Source organism: Schistocerca cancellata, chromosome 2 (assembly GCF_023864275.1).
Source record: "Schistocerca cancellata isolate TAMUIC-IGC-003103 chromosome 2, iqSchCanc2.1, whole genome shotgun sequence".
Lineage (NCBI taxonomy): Eukaryota > Metazoa > Arthropoda > Insecta > Orthoptera > Acrididae > Schistocerca > Schistocerca cancellata.
The window spans coordinates 295,827,322-295,843,386 of NC_064627.1; the positions used below are offsets into that span (position 1 = coordinate 295,827,322).

At 38.1% G+C, this 16,065-nt stretch overlaps 1 protein-coding gene across 1 annotated transcript in view; it reads right to left on the reverse strand.

Annotated features, from left to right (window-relative positions):
* LOC126161661 (uncharacterized) overlaps nucleotides 1-16,065 on the reverse strand; it is a 221,210-nt gene that overhangs the window by 126,126 nt on the left and 79,019 nt on the right. The window lies entirely within an intron of this gene.

Below are 16,065 nucleotides of genomic sequence, written 5' to 3' on the forward strand. Positions count from 1 at the left end.
AGATGGTACGTCCCATTGTACCAGTTATGGTCATTTGAATGCCTCTGTGCATGCAGTAATTTTCTAATCTTATCTTCACAATCCCTATGTGACAGATGTGTAGGGGATTGTAGTAATATCCCTAGAATTAGCATCTAAAGCCAGTTCTTGAAACTTTGTTAATAGACTTTCTCAGGATAGTTTATGTCTATCTTCAAGAGTCTTCCTGTTCAGTTCCTTCAGTATCTCTCTGACACTCTTCCATGGATCAAACAAACCTATGACCATTCATGCTGTCCTTCTCTGTATATGTTCAATATCTCCTATTATCCCTATTTGGTATGGGTCCCACACACTTGAGCAATATTCTACAATGAGTCACATGAGTAATTTGTACTCTATCTCCTTATTAGACTGGTTGCACCTCCCTAGTCTTCTAGCAATAAACCAAAGTCTACCACCTTCTTTACCCACAACTGAACCTATGTGATCATTCCATTTCATATGTTTGAGTTGGCCAATTTCAACAATGACTCAGTGATATTATAGTCATAGGATATTACATTTTTTCGTTTTGTGAAGTGCAAAATTTTACATTTCTAAACATTTAGAGCACGGTGCCAATCTCTGCACCACATTGAAATCTTATCAAGATCTGACTGAATATTTATACAGCTTCTTTCAGATAGTACTTCATTAGAGATAATTGCATCATCTGCAAAAAGCACGATTTCACTACTAATATTGTCTGCAAGGTCATAACATGGTGTTTCCTCTCTACCAAAACATACTCAATCCAGTCACCAATCCCACTTGATACTCCATATGATCATACTTTTGACAATAAGTGTAGGTCTGGTACTGAGTCAAATGCTTTTCATAAATCAATAAACACTGCATCTACCTGACTGCCTTGATCAAAGCTTTCAATATGTCGAGTGAGGAAAGTGGTGATTTGGGTGTCATATGATCAGTGGTTTCAGAATCCATGCTGGTTAGCAATGAAGAGGTCATTCTGTTGAAGATATCTCACTATGTGTGAGCTCAGAATATGTTCCACAATTCTACAACAAATGGATGTCAAGGATATTGGACAGTAGATTTGTGGATCACTTCTACTATTCTTCTTGTAGACAGGTGTGACCTGTGTCTTTTTCCAAGAACTGGACACCGTCTTTTGTTTGAGGGATCTACGATAGATTATAGTTAGAAGAGGGGCTGACTCAGCTGCAAATTCAGTATAGAATCTGACAGGGATTCCATCAGGGCCTGGAGCTTTGTTCGGTTTCTGCGACTTCAGCTATTTCTCAACATTACTGACATGAATATCTATTTCATTCATCTTTTCAGTGGTACAAGGATTAAATTGGGGCAGTTCTCCTGGGTTTTCCCTTGTAAAGGAATATTTGAAGTTAAGTATTTCAACTTTTGCTTTGCAACCCCAGTTTCAGTTCCTGTCTTTCACTAGGGACTAGAATTTCTTTGGGTTCTGTGTTAAGGTCACTTGACTGTATTCTGCTAGAGTAGTCACTATTTTACATTTCATATCGACACCTCTACCATGAATAAAGACACAAATATTATCATCATGAGACAGTTTGCAAGACCTACAGGTTCTAAAACACAATGGTTTATCAATAAAAAAATTAGTCGATGTTTCACCAACACCACGAACTTGAGACATGGTTACCATGAACGTCCAATAACCGAGAACATCAGGAGGAGGTATCTGCTCCAAAGACATTGCAGTAGACTTAGTAGTAGTATCAATATGAATAATCGGAACAGTTAACCAACACTGACCGACAGGATTGTCAGTAACAGAAAAAGTAAAATCAAAACGACGTCCTAGAAAAACAGTCTGTCCTTTCAACACATCAATCAAAACGGACAAACTGGCGTTCATGTTATACTCAGCAAAAAGAAACCTGTTGGGTCAGTATGAATGACCCATCCCAAACATCCCAGTTACTCATATCTTGATATACCTCGTCAGTGTGGGCCCCTTGTAGTTAGGCTGCCCTCTTGTTTGGCCACCTGCCAGCCACACACAGCTTCCGCGCTGACTAGAACTCCTCAGCGCGGCTGCGGGATAAGCGCACCACCACAGTCGATATTTTTCTAAGTCTGTGATCTTGGATGACATGGCGTCTATAAATAGCATGTTTCCAGTAGCTGGCACATTGTTAGCAGCATGCCTCGGCGCAGGATACATCGTGTTTTCCAATGGAAGCCTACAATTTAAATCTATTTTGGCGCAGGCATTTTGGTGCAGGCATCAGCAGAGTGATACCTGTGTTGTCAGGGGGCTACAACCAACAGGGGCCCCACCACAACGGACTGGCTACCATGCTGGATATTATGTTCGTCGTCAGTACAGAAAGCAGCACTGCACATTGCATGGTGGAAAATGCATGCAGGAATGTATCCATGCCCAAGAGATGGAGAGTGGGCAGGACTGCAATGCAATGACGAATAAGCTGGCGAAAGGTCTCAACACACGATGGACACAATGTACCAAGTAAGGCACCCTTGCCCAATTGGCTCGCTCTTCGGAAAAATTTTGAGATCTGAATGTCAAACCCAACAGGGGACCATCACATAAAGGCCGAAATGTTTGAGATTCCTTTTAGTCGCCTCTTACGACAGGCAGGAATACTGTGGGTCTATTCTTACTCCCGAACTCGCAGGGGGGTAATATCTGTTGGGCAAAATGATCCATGGAACTTAAAAACCAATTACCTAACATCTAACTAAGGCATAAATGATGTGTATATTTGATTTTTTATAGGATCGTGATAACAACAAGTAGCTAGCTACCCATTGACAAGTGAAGTGGTAGTCGTTGGATTTTTTTGTTATGGGCAAAAAGGCAGAAAAAATGGAACAAAATTATTGCACCCAATTCTGTTTTAAGCTTGGTGATTCTCAGGTTGAAACAATGTGCAAGGTTTGACAAGTGTTTGGGGAGGGAGCAGCGGGCACAACACAGATAAAGGAGTGCTACACCTGCTTCATTGCTGCCTGCTCATCAGTGAAGAGTGAAGCATCCACAAATGAGGTTGTTATTGATCACATAAGACCATGGTGGTGCAAGATAAACAAATGATGAGCAGAGAACTTGCAGACAAGGTTAAAATTGGTATTAGATTCATTCATTCATTCCACTTAAACAAAACATCTGGACCTCAGGAGAATTTCAAAAAAATTTATGTCAACATTGCTAACAACTTAGCAGAAGGGACTTCGTTCCAAGATCAGAGTAAGTTCATCTTCCTTAATGCATTGATCACTGGTGGTGAGTCTTGGGTCAATGGGTATGAGCCAGACTCAAATATCAATTGATTGCAGTGGAAGCAGCTCCACAGCAAGGTGAAAGTCATGCTGACCATCATTTTTTACTCCAGTGGTCCATCATAAATATGCCCCAGAAGCTACTAACATCAATGAGGAGCACAACTAAGAGAATCTGTATCGTCTTCATGAAGCAGTGAGATGCAAACAGCCAGACTTGTGGGCAGCAGGCAGTTGACACTTCCACCACAATGAAGCGCTTACTTATGGTTCTCAAGTAATTCAGAGTTTTTTGGCCAAACACAACATGACTGTGGTTTTTCAGCCTCCCTATTCCCCTGACCTATTCCCTAAATTGAAAAGGACACTCAAAGGGAACAAATTTCAGAACAGGGAAGACATTATGCAGAATCTGATGGAGATCTGTGCACCATACCAAAAGAGGCTTTCCAGCATGGGTATAGCCAAAAAGGGGTGGGGGGTGGGTGGGGGGGATGCATCCAGGGGTTCCAGACCCACCTATCACCCAAATTAAAATACGCATGACCTAGCTGCACTGTCATGAAATTGAAATATTTTTGATTTTCAATCATACAACGAAAATGGGGTACTCATTGTCGACAGTCAACATGCCCACAGAACAGTTCAATTCTTACTTGCGGTTGAATCTAATGTTAGAAGTGCTACTGATTATTGTCTTTGTGCTGTCTGCTGCTGTGATAGTTTGTAATTATCAATAATTTTTTAATCAGAAAGAAGAGGAAAACAAATTTTAATTCATCCATCAGTGTTCTGCTAATTTAAAAATATGTATGCACTACTATAATAGCCTAATTACCTATCTATAGCAGTTTAATGTTAGCACTGGAGTCTGTATTTGAAGACTGGTGGAACTGTGGTGTTGCAATACATCAGTAATTCACAAGGCAACAAACAGTAACCATCACTAGAAATTACATTAAATTAAAATCAGTGCATCAAAATGGATTTACCAGTGTTGCCCAAAAATCATGCCAATCGACAAAATTATCACCCAAATGGCAAAGGTTGCATTTCTTTAAAAAAAGAAAAAAAAATCATTAAAATTCTATCATTAGTTCCCAACTGGCAAAATATCGCCCATTGTGGTGATTTGGGTGGTACTCAATTACTAAAACTAGTTCCAATACCGAATGACAGGAGTTTGTGGAGTGCGAAAGCGGTATGAGATGACAGCACACTCTATAGTTTATTTCTAAAAGATTTTATCAGCAGGCTGCTAGAATTCATCCAAACCAACTGTATGTTGTACCCCTCTCCCCTTTTGTCCAAAACCTAATTTTGCCCTCGTAATACTATTAAAACTGAGCCTGGAATTCCATGCTAGATTAAATCTTAAAAAATTCCTGCATTCCAGAACAATGAAATGACCAAACATACACAATTAAAAGAAAAAAAATGGAATATCAGAATTCCATCTTTTGTTGTGGTGCATTTTATTTTATTTTAAAAGAATAGACAGCTAACAGTTTTTCTAACTTCTCCCAAAAAAACCAGACAGCTCTGCAGGTTGAGGAAGGGCGAGATGCTCAGATCATTCAAAGCAAATCTATTGATTTGAGGGGCAAGGCGTTTTGAATCCATCCCATAACAGCCCTAAAATGGTTTCCTATGGTTTCTTTCCCATTTTCAATTTAGGCAAATGCACATATTGGTCTCTTACAATGGGCCACAGCCAATTTCTTCCAAATTCCACTCTTCTTATATAGAATCCAGTTCCCTTAAAGATGCAGCCTGTCTCCTTAAATGAAAATAGCTGCATCAAAGGTGAGCTGAATATCTCTTTGGAGACTCCCAACACTGAAATCCATATGATAAATAAATAATAATTCAAATTCTCCTTATTTATCTACCACGGCACAGTTTAATATGATATTGCAATGCCTGTGTTGTTCAGAAGTTGGATGCAGTGTTCCTTAGGACATTCCTGCTAAGACATACATGAAATGTATTCTCATTTGTGAATATGGACAGCCGTCAGGTGTCTAATGGAATGACAACAATGAAAAGTTATGCTAGACTGGGACTCAAACCCAGATTTCCAACTTATCATGAGCAGTCACATTACCATTAGACCATATGAGCATGACTCACAACTGGGTCCAAAATTCCATATGTCACCAACCATGTGCCTACAGCCTCCACTCGTACATCCGTTAGTTAGTTATGTGTTCCATTGATCAATAGCATGAGAAAACCATTATAATGTGGAACGTGTCAAATGCACAAGAAATGCGTACAAGAAACAATTTTTTTTTTTCATTATAGCCTTATACCTAAATATTTCTGTTATCTATCCCATTCCCTTAAATGGCACAAAATGCATATATTATATCTCCAGATTTATTTACTCATATTCAAGAATTCATCTATGGTATAGAAGGAGTTGTCAAAGAGGTATGATTTCAATTTGTTTTGTTACGTATAATTTCAATTGCGGCAAAAATATTTTTAAATAATTAATTATCAAAGAAGTCCATCTTTCATGTAAACTAAATATATGGTTGTTTCCTTGATAGATGTATCTGATCTTCAATCACTGATCTCTGGTTTTATAGGACATGTTGTACTACATTAAAATACCCTCTAAGACAAAAGAAAAGAAGTATCATGAAGGAATTATTTGAATGGGGTGGAAATTGGTATATGTGGTGTACATGTATAAAAAATTAATGATTAAAATTTCAGAAAAATTAGATGATTTATTCAAGAGAAAGAGCTTCACAAATTGAGCAAGCCAATAACTTCGTTGGTCCATCTCTGGCCCTTAAACAAGCAGTTATTTGGCTTGGCATTTATTGATAGAATTGTTGGATTTTCTCCTGAGGGTTATGCCAAATTCTATGCAAATGGTATGTCAGATCATGATGGAGGACCCGATCCATAACACTCCCAACACTCTCAATTGAGGAGAGATCTGGTCACATTGCTGGCCAAGATAGGGTGTGGCAAGTATGAAGGCAAGCAGTAGAAACTCTCACCATGTGTGGACAGGTATTATCTTGCTGAAATGTAGGCCCAGGACGGCTTGCCATGATGGGCAACAAAATGGGGCATAGAATATCATCTAAGTACCACTGCACTGTAAAGGTGCTGTGGATAACAACCAAAGGGGTCCTGGTATAAAGAATGGTAACACAGACCATCACTTCTGGTTGTTAGGCCGTTTGGTGTTTGATAGTCAGGTTGGTATTCCACTGCTGTCCGGGGCATCTCCAGACATGTCTTCAGCCTGGAATCTCATTGACTGTAGTAGAATTGTACTCAGTGATGATATCTGCTTTGAACTTTGCTCAAATGACCAGAGAAGACGTGTCTGGAGATGCTCCAGACAGTGATAGGATACCAACTTGACTGTCACGTGCCATGTGGCCCAACAACCACAGGTAATGGTCCAGGAAGCCATTTATTTTCATAGTGGGACCCCTTTAATTATCGTCTGTGACACCCTTACAGAATAGCAGTACCGAATGATATTCTATGCCCCATTTTGTTGCCCTTCGTGGCAAGTCATCCACAGCTTTAATTTTAGTAAGATAATTCCCAACTGCATACCATGAGAGTTTCTATTGCTTGTCTTTGTGCTTGTGAAACCCTGCCTTGGCAAGCAAAGTCGCTATATCTCTTCCCAACTGAGAATGTCTGGATCATTATGGACAAGGCCCTCCAAACAGATCAGGATTTTGATGATATAATGCACCAATTGAACAGAATTTTGCATGATATCCTCATGAGGCCATCCAAGAACTCTATCAATCAATAACAAGCCACATAACTGCTTGTTTAAAGTCTATAGATGGACCAACATGTTATTGACTTGCTCAATTTGTGAAGCACTTTGTCTTGAAAAAATCATCCAATTTTTCTGAAATTGTAATCATTTGTTTGTCTCTACATGTATATCACATCTACCAATTTCCATCCCATTTTGATAATTCTTTCTTGCTTTTTTAAACAAATCTTAGAGTGTATTTTTAGCTAAACTGGTTAACTCAGTTTATAGTTTGCCTGTTGCTGTCATGTAAAGATAACTGATACATAAGGCATTCACATAATAATTTGTGAGATTGACTACATGTTAAATATTTCTTTAATCTATTGAAAAATATTCAAAAGAATTATATTTACTCATAGTCTTTTGTTTAGTAGTTTTTATTCTTTTGTAGATGTTGTTATATTGTCTTCAAACTGTAATGGTTTTCAGATGTAGAAACACTGATGTAAAAATTATTTTTTACTTTTGTAGCAGTACTTACCTTGATTTGGGCAATAGTTATTTATTTCTCAAGCAGACTCTTTTTAATTTTACTGTTGTTTTGCAGGATATTTCAACAATACGCATAGTTCAGCAATGTTTTACTGCAAAAGGTGGGAACCATTTATAATTTTGCGTTGTACATCCAAGCATGAAGATGGTTCACTTGCAAAATGGTGATGTATCATGCCTTCAAGTTTTACTGCAAGAACAATGTTCTACTGTGAAATGTCTTACTCAATATATTGTTGGAACAGTGAGTCCAGCCATCACAACTCTTCTGTATTTGTAAATAATCATCATACAGGGTGTTTCACAATTCATGTTACACACTTCTAGGGTTTGTAGAGGGGACTTAGTAGATCAAGTTTTACATAGGAATACAAGTCCAGAAATGTCATCCAACAATGCTACTGAGCGTGAAAGTTATAGGCACCAGTGCCTATAAATGTATTATCTACAGGGTGATTCTGTGATGATGTTACAAACTTACTAGCATGATGGAGAAGGATAACTGTATCAATTTGAGATAAGTGTCCCTGTGCTGGAAATGAACAAGTTGAAAGTTATAAGCAAAAACCATTCTGATACCTCTGACAGTAGAAAGTACATGTACCGGTACTGTTGTTGCTAAGATTGTAGGGTAGACAACTTTCAGAGGTGGTAGTGAGGACCAAAACAAGAAAAAATATCTAGTAAATATGGGCTTTAAAATGTATACCTTAAGAGCTATGAGCACATGTTCAATAGAAGAGATGTGTTTCACAGTAGTGAAGATGAAGAAGTGCTGATAGTTATATAGCTATGCAGTTTAGAGCCCATGTTTACTAGGCATTTTTTCTTGTTTTTGGTCCATAGTACTGCCTCTCAATGTTGCCTGTTCTACAGTCTTAACAACAACAGTACCAGTACTGTCAGAGGCCTCAGAATGGTTTTCACTTATAACTTTCAATTCATTCATTTCTGGTACAGGCACCCTTACCTCAAATTTATACATTTATCCTTCTCCATCAACCTAGAAACTTTGTAACATCATCATGGAATCAGACTGCAGATTCATACATTTACAGGCAATGGTGCCAATAACTTTGATGCTCTGTAGCGTCGTTGTAAGATGTTTCCAGACATATGTTCCTATGTAAAATTTGACATGCTAAATCTCCTCTACAGACTCTAGAAGTGAGGTAACATGAATTGTGAAACACCCTGTACAAACAACAATGTATGCTGTACATCATAGAGGAATTTATTAGTACCGATGACTGTATTTTAATCGTTTGGCTATAGAATGAAGTTATGATATTGCCAAATAAAGAAATATTTAACTGTGGATTCGGGTATGAATTATCCTTTTTGAGGACTTCTGTAACAGATCACAGCTCACCCTCCCCTTTTACAAAATTATGGCTTATCCTTATTTCCAGTGATGCTTCTACCAGTGGTAGCAGCCTTTGGAGAGGTATATAGAAGCTGAAGGGGACTACATTTAAGGTAACTAGTGTCAAACAATTATATATGAACAAAAACTGAGTCTATAAATAAAAGTCAGATACTTTGTTGAGCAGCCCTCATATAAACTACATAAGGGAAAGGTCAGAGTACATGCTTTGTATGGGCTCAGAAAATTACCTTCCCAATTCTTCCCTAATGCAGGCTTAAGCTATGTCTCTAATTACCTCATTGTCAATGCAATGTTAAACAACAATATTCTTTCCTTTATTATTATATAGATCAGAAGATTAAATTGTGTTAGCTACATGGCAAGTTTAGTCATTCATTCTTTCATTCACTCACCATGTTATGCAGGTCCTACCATGAATGAGGGTCTCCAGGTATGTGCAACTAGTCAAGGTATATAGGGTGATTCAAAAAGAATACCACAACTTTAGGAATTTAAAACTCTGCAACGACAAAAGGCAGAGCTAAGCACTATCTGTCGGCGAATTAAGGGAGCTATAAAGTTTCATTTAGTTGTACATTTGTTCGCTTGAGGCGCTGTTGACTAGTCGTCAGCGTCAGTTGATGCTACGATGGTGACCGCTCAACAGAAAGCTTTTTGTGTTATTGAGTACAGCAGAAGTGAATCGACAAGAACAAGAAGCACAACAATTCATATTGCAGCAGGATGGAGCGCCATCACATTGGCACTTATCTGTCCGTAACTACCTGAACGTCAACTACCCAAGGCGATGGATCGGCTGCCAGGCAGCCCGTGACAGAGCACTTCATCACTGGCCTCCAAGAAGCCCTGATCTTACCCCCTGCAATTTTTTCTTATGGGGGTATGTTAAGGATATGGTGTTTCGGCCACCTCTCCCAGCCACCATTGATGATTTGAAACGAGAAATAACAGCAGCTATCCAAACTGTTACGCCTGATATGCTACAGAGAGTGTGGAACAAGTTGGAGTATCGGGTTGATATTGCTCGAGTGTCTGGAGGGGGCCATATTGAACATCTCTGAACTTGTTTTTAAGTGAAAAAAAAACCTTTTTAAATACTCTTTGTAATGATGTATAACAGAAGGTTATATTATGTTTATTTCATTAAATACACATTTTTAAAGTTGTGGTATTCTTTTTGAATCACCCTGTATATTACAAAAGACAAACAAATCATACAAATTTAATACATACACTATATCAATAACAAGCCACCAAAGAACTGCTTAATGAGTTCATGCTTTTACAAGGAAGATTTAATCACACACAAAAAAATCTGAAAGACAGCTTTTTTTGACGTGGTGTGTGTACGTGTGATTTTTTTTTTTGGGGGGGGGGGGGCAGAGGGGTAGGAAATGTGGTGTATCCTCAGCTATGCCAGATGGCTGTCACTTATCTCCTATGAGCAGTCCAAAATCTACTTCACCACAATGGTATCTTTGAGGGAAAACACCCACCTACATCTGTGAACATCAAATTCTGTTTGCAGTACACCATCACTTTTATGTGGCCTTACAACAAACACTCCTACTTGCCATGCATGCAACAGAACTTTTCAGCACTTAAATTCTGACATTCAGATAATTCGTGGAGAGTGACCAATGAATGTGTTGCTTGGTAAATATCTGGTGGTGGATAAGCTAGATGGAATTTCAGATATAGATCTGTCAATGATAACCATCAAGCACTAATGGAAAAATACTGGAAGGTGAATAAAGAAAGAAAGCATTTTCAAAATCCAGAGTTTGATTTTGGGTTAATTCATTTCATTTGACTGAACATAGCTTCCAGTTCACAGAAATATTTGAATCAGATTTTTATAAATTCAGTGGCATATTACGCAAAGAATTTCTAAATACATATGTTGCATTATTTCCCATATCCAATAAAAAAATTGGCAAATACAGCTTCTTGTAACATACTCAAGGGCAAAGTTCAGAAATCTATGTGAAACTGTAAATTAACTTCAGCACCTTTGAGCAAACAATATTTTTTCACTTGTTCTAAAGTATGGAAAGCTTTGAAAATATCTGTAACACTTCCTTTAATTGTGATAGAGTCTGAGCACTGCTTTTGTACACCAAAAAATCTGAAAATATTTCTAAGAATCCCAAAGGGTAAATAATGGTTAATAGCACTTATTGTGACAATAATAAATAGATATTGAAAACTTCCCACCATGTAAATGGGAAGGGGTCACCAAGTTTGCTACAAGTAAACATTACTAACAAGGAATTCAACAATAGCAAGGAAGACACTTATCTATGCAAGCCCTCCCATGTAGAAATAACACAACTTGCCACTGTTCTACACTAATATTTCCCTGAGTAGAAAATAAATTAATTGCACAATAATTCTCCAAGCATTGTCATCCTCCCTCCTTCACTTAAATAACTTAAACTTGCTCCTAATTATTTCATCTTTGAGGTGGTAACACACAAAACAGATCAGAGTTTGAGCTATAGAAAACAGAAAGATTCCTCTTATGCTTTCTTTTATGGAACTGCTGAGAGAGGAGTTGTCTACATCATATCCTAGTTTCTCACAATACATTAACAATACTTTTATTCTGTGCACCCATGGTGAAGTTAAACTGATTAACTTGTATCAATGGATGTGTATCAGAAATACTGATAAAATTAGCTTTCCTATATACTGGGTGATCAAAAAGTCAGTATAAATTTGAAAACTGAATAAATCACAGAATAATGTAGATAGAGAGGTACAAATTTACAGACATGCTTGGAACAACATGGGGTTTTATTAGAACAAAAAAAAAATACAAAAGTTCAAAAAATGTCCAACAGATGGTGCTTCATCTGATCAGAATAGCAATAATTAACATAACAAACTAAGACAAATTAAAGATGATATTCTTTACAGGATATGCTTAATATGTCCACCATCATTCCTCAACAATAGCTGTAGTCAAGGAATAATGTTGTGAACAGCACTGTAAAGGATGTCCGGAGTTATGGTGAGGCATTGGCATCGGATGTTGTCTTTCAGCATCCCTAGAGATGTTGGTCGATCATGATACACTTGCGACTTCAGGTAACCCCAAAGCCAATAATTGCATGGACTGAGCTCTGGAGACCTGGGAAGTGAAGCATGATGAAAGTGGTGGCTGAGCACATGATTATCACCAAACGACATGCGCAAGGGATCTTTCACACACCTAGCAATATGGGGTGGAACGCCACCCTGCATAAACATCGTACATTCCAGCAGGTGTTTATCAACTAGGCTGGGGATGATGCGATTCTGTAACATATTGGCATACCTCTCACCCATCACGGTAGCAGTTACAAAACCAGAATCACGCATTTCCTCAAAGAAAAAAGGCCCGATAACGGTAGATGTGGTATGAGCGCTGACTTCCCCGTGCATAGACGAACCCGCTACAGTCTCCATTTCTTCCTGAACTGTCTCAGCAGCATTACGCCTTGTGGTCGGTCAGCTACTACGGGGTCTATCATCTAAATGACCCATGCCTTCAAACTTCAGAATCATTCTTGCCACAGCTGCATTTGTCAACGGAACTTTACCCATTCAAATCCCCCTCCTATGGTGATAGGATCGTAATGCTGAACTAGCACATTCCTCATTCTGATAATACAGCTTCACTAAAAGTGCCTTTTCAGGTAATGTCAACATGCTGCAACTGGTTGCACATCTGATTCTCTCTCTCATTACAGCTCCCAGTCACTGACATTTTGCTGTCCAGCACCATCCGTCAGACATTTTGTGAACTTTTTTTTTCTTTTTTTTCCCTAATAAAACCCCATGTCATTCCAAGCAAGTGTGTCAATTTCTACCTCTCTATCAACATTATTCCATGGGTTATTAAGTTTTAAAATTTACACTGACTTTTTGATCACCTGGTATTACAGTTACATGGTTATTTTGGAAGCAACATTACTTAAGCCAGTAGAAATTGTGTATTCTGTACGATATCCCCCCCCCCCCAAAAAAAAAAAATTGTAGAGAACTTGCTAACATGTAATGGAAAAGTAGAACTACAGAAGTCTGTGATGTTTTACTAGGTTTTGTGGAATACAGCTTGGCTATTAAACTTTAAGTACATCAAAAGTGGGATTGTTAGTGGACAAGTTGTCCATATGTCATAATATGGCTTTTTATTTGATTTTTAATTGATTTTCTTGGGGGAAATTTTGTTTGTTTTTTATTTGTGAACAAACTGTGTTATTTTTGTAGAATTTATAACAAAAAACATTAAATTGTTCTCCTTCACATTTTATTAAAATTATAAAAAAAATATTACTCAATTGGTTCACTGTTTCAGGGTGACAACTTTAGTCAAAATATGTTTTGTAAAATGTTGTCCTCATAAAAACATTCTTAACTTTCAAGACCTGTTACTAAACACTGTGCAAACACAAAGCCATTGATTGTCCTGTAAACATCATACTGTACAAACTGCATATATGCAAAGAAACTGAATGATGAAGTAATGTACTGCTGACAGCATACCACACATTTAGTTAAATATGGACTTTTTGTGAACTGAGGTAGTTGAATTTGGTGTAAGGAATGTGCAACAGTTGCAAGTTGGGTCATGATCTGTTGATCTGTATGAAATGAGTGAGTCTGTTACTGTAAATAATGGAAATAGTGATGTACTTAAAGTGAGTAAGAAACAGTGCACAGGCAATATCCTCATCCATCCCTACTTCACCCCTACTCCCAACTCTTTGCCTCATGGCTCATATCCCTGAAATAGACCCAGATGCAAGACCCTCCCACCATCACCTTCTCCATCCAGTCACAGGCATCACCTATCCCATCAAATGCAGGACCCAGATGAATGTTTCCCGTGGTGTAGTACTGCTCCCATTGCCTGTCTATGGCATGGTGCATATTTTGAGCAGCTTTCACCTAGTTGATGGCATACCCAGACACAACTATTGTCCTGAAATAACAAGGAACATAAATTATCTGACCAGGCAACAAATTTCCATTGATCCACAGTCTAATCACAATGACCCTGTATCCACAACAATTGTAACTGTCAGTGTCATTGGCTCAACAGAGAAACACATAAGGTGGGGAGTCTCATGTTCAACAGTGTACAATAAATGAAGTGCTTGTAATTGTACTGTCATCAGATCTGCTACAGGTCATAACCTACTCTGCTTTATAGAGTAACAAGCCTCTGACCACCACATTTTGTGAAGGGGTTTCACATCCCACAAGACATTGTCTAGTCATGATTTCATCCTTCTTCAAACACTTTCCATGGAAGCTCATGACAATGGCATGTGACTAGCTGAACAACTTTGCTGTTTGTAAGGCTCTCATTCCAAGGTGGCAGGCTCACAAAATCTTTGTCAAAGATGCCTGTGATAGTGGATTTCCACACTTGTGAGCTGCTATAATGATTCCCCAAATGTCTCTGCTCTGCTTACATACTTCCTTTACTGTGTCCCATGCCCACAGTGCTAACCAGAACATTCAATCTCATTGTGAGCAGTGACCATAATGTTTTGGGTCATCAGTGTATATGTGAATTGTACTTGTAATATGTCCTTGGATCCCATAATCTTCCTGGAATTAGTCTCTGATAACCTCTGTCCTACACTCAACTCTATTCCTGCCCCAGGACCCAATTTACCTCGTCCTGCATTCACTCCCTCTATTGCACAAATAACGATGCCACACTTAAGCATGTCTGCATAGACAATATTGTTGTGCATTTCCATGGGGAAGATTTTACAGTCAGACTTGCAGGAAGTGGATCATAAGCCACTACTCCTTACACTCTGTAAGAGGCAACCATTAAAATTGAAGAACCTAAAGTAGTAATGGTATGAGGGCAAAAGGAAGAGTACATAAGTATGTTTATTGATAGATGAGGAAGTGCAGATTGGGACATTATATCTAACTGTCAATTTGGGGAAAGGGAAGCTGAAATTACCTTTGATAACTTCTTTAAAAAGTACAGAGATTTATAGTAATCTTGCTCACCAGTAAAAAAAAAATTATCAAAGTGAAATGAAAATGAAAAGACTGAACTGGTTTAAATAAGAGCTAGCAGAAATCAAAGAAAACAACCATAAGCTGTACCAGATGCATAAGCAAGCCTCTACCCAAGGGGCAGAACAGAGTGGAACATTCATAGGTCACATCTGAAATGTAAAAATTCTACAAAGCTAAACTACTTCTGGCAAAAATGTGAGCAGTGGAAAACTATATAGAAAGGTATCCCAATGAATGCAAGGCAGCATGGAAAATAATAAAACAAGGGAATACACCAAAATGCACAGAAACAGCTCTACTTGAACCCGAGGAATTAAATTAGTACTTTTTAAACTTAGTTAAAGAATAACACCACCACCTGTTACCCTGATGTTTCAATGGAGGGCTGTCACACCTGCTGATATTATAAAAGCTGAATCCAAATTGTCACGTACTAAAAGTGCGGACTCTTATTGGTTATTGAATAATATTATAAAAAAGACAATACACTCAACACCAGATCATTAGCTTTTATTTTTAATAAATGTATGGAATCTGGAGTTTTTCCAGATGTACTTAAGATATCAATAGTTGTCCCAGTTTTTAAAAAGGGGACAAACATCATTCCCAAAGCTACAGACCAGTCTCCATTGTTCCAATATTCTCAAAGATAATTATTTGAGGCACTGATGCACACACAAATAAGCAGCTTCTTTGAAAAACACAATAACTTATCTAACAATCAGTTTGGTTTTTGCCAGGGGAGAAACACAACAGGGGCCATCTTGGAAATCATTAAACCTTAACAGCTTTCGAAGACAATAATATGGTATCACTGGTATTATGTGACCTAAGCAAAGCTTTCGATTGCATTCCTGTTGATGTACTACTGAGGAAACTAGAGTTTTATGAGTTGAGAGCGAGCACTTTAGCTGTGATAAGTTATTACTTAAGTAACAGAAAACAATTTGTCTCAGTCTGAAATGTAAATTCTTCTGTAATGGAAAACAGCACAGGTGTACCACAAGGGTCTATCCTTGGACCCTTCTTCTTTATTGTAGCTGTCAATGATTTACCT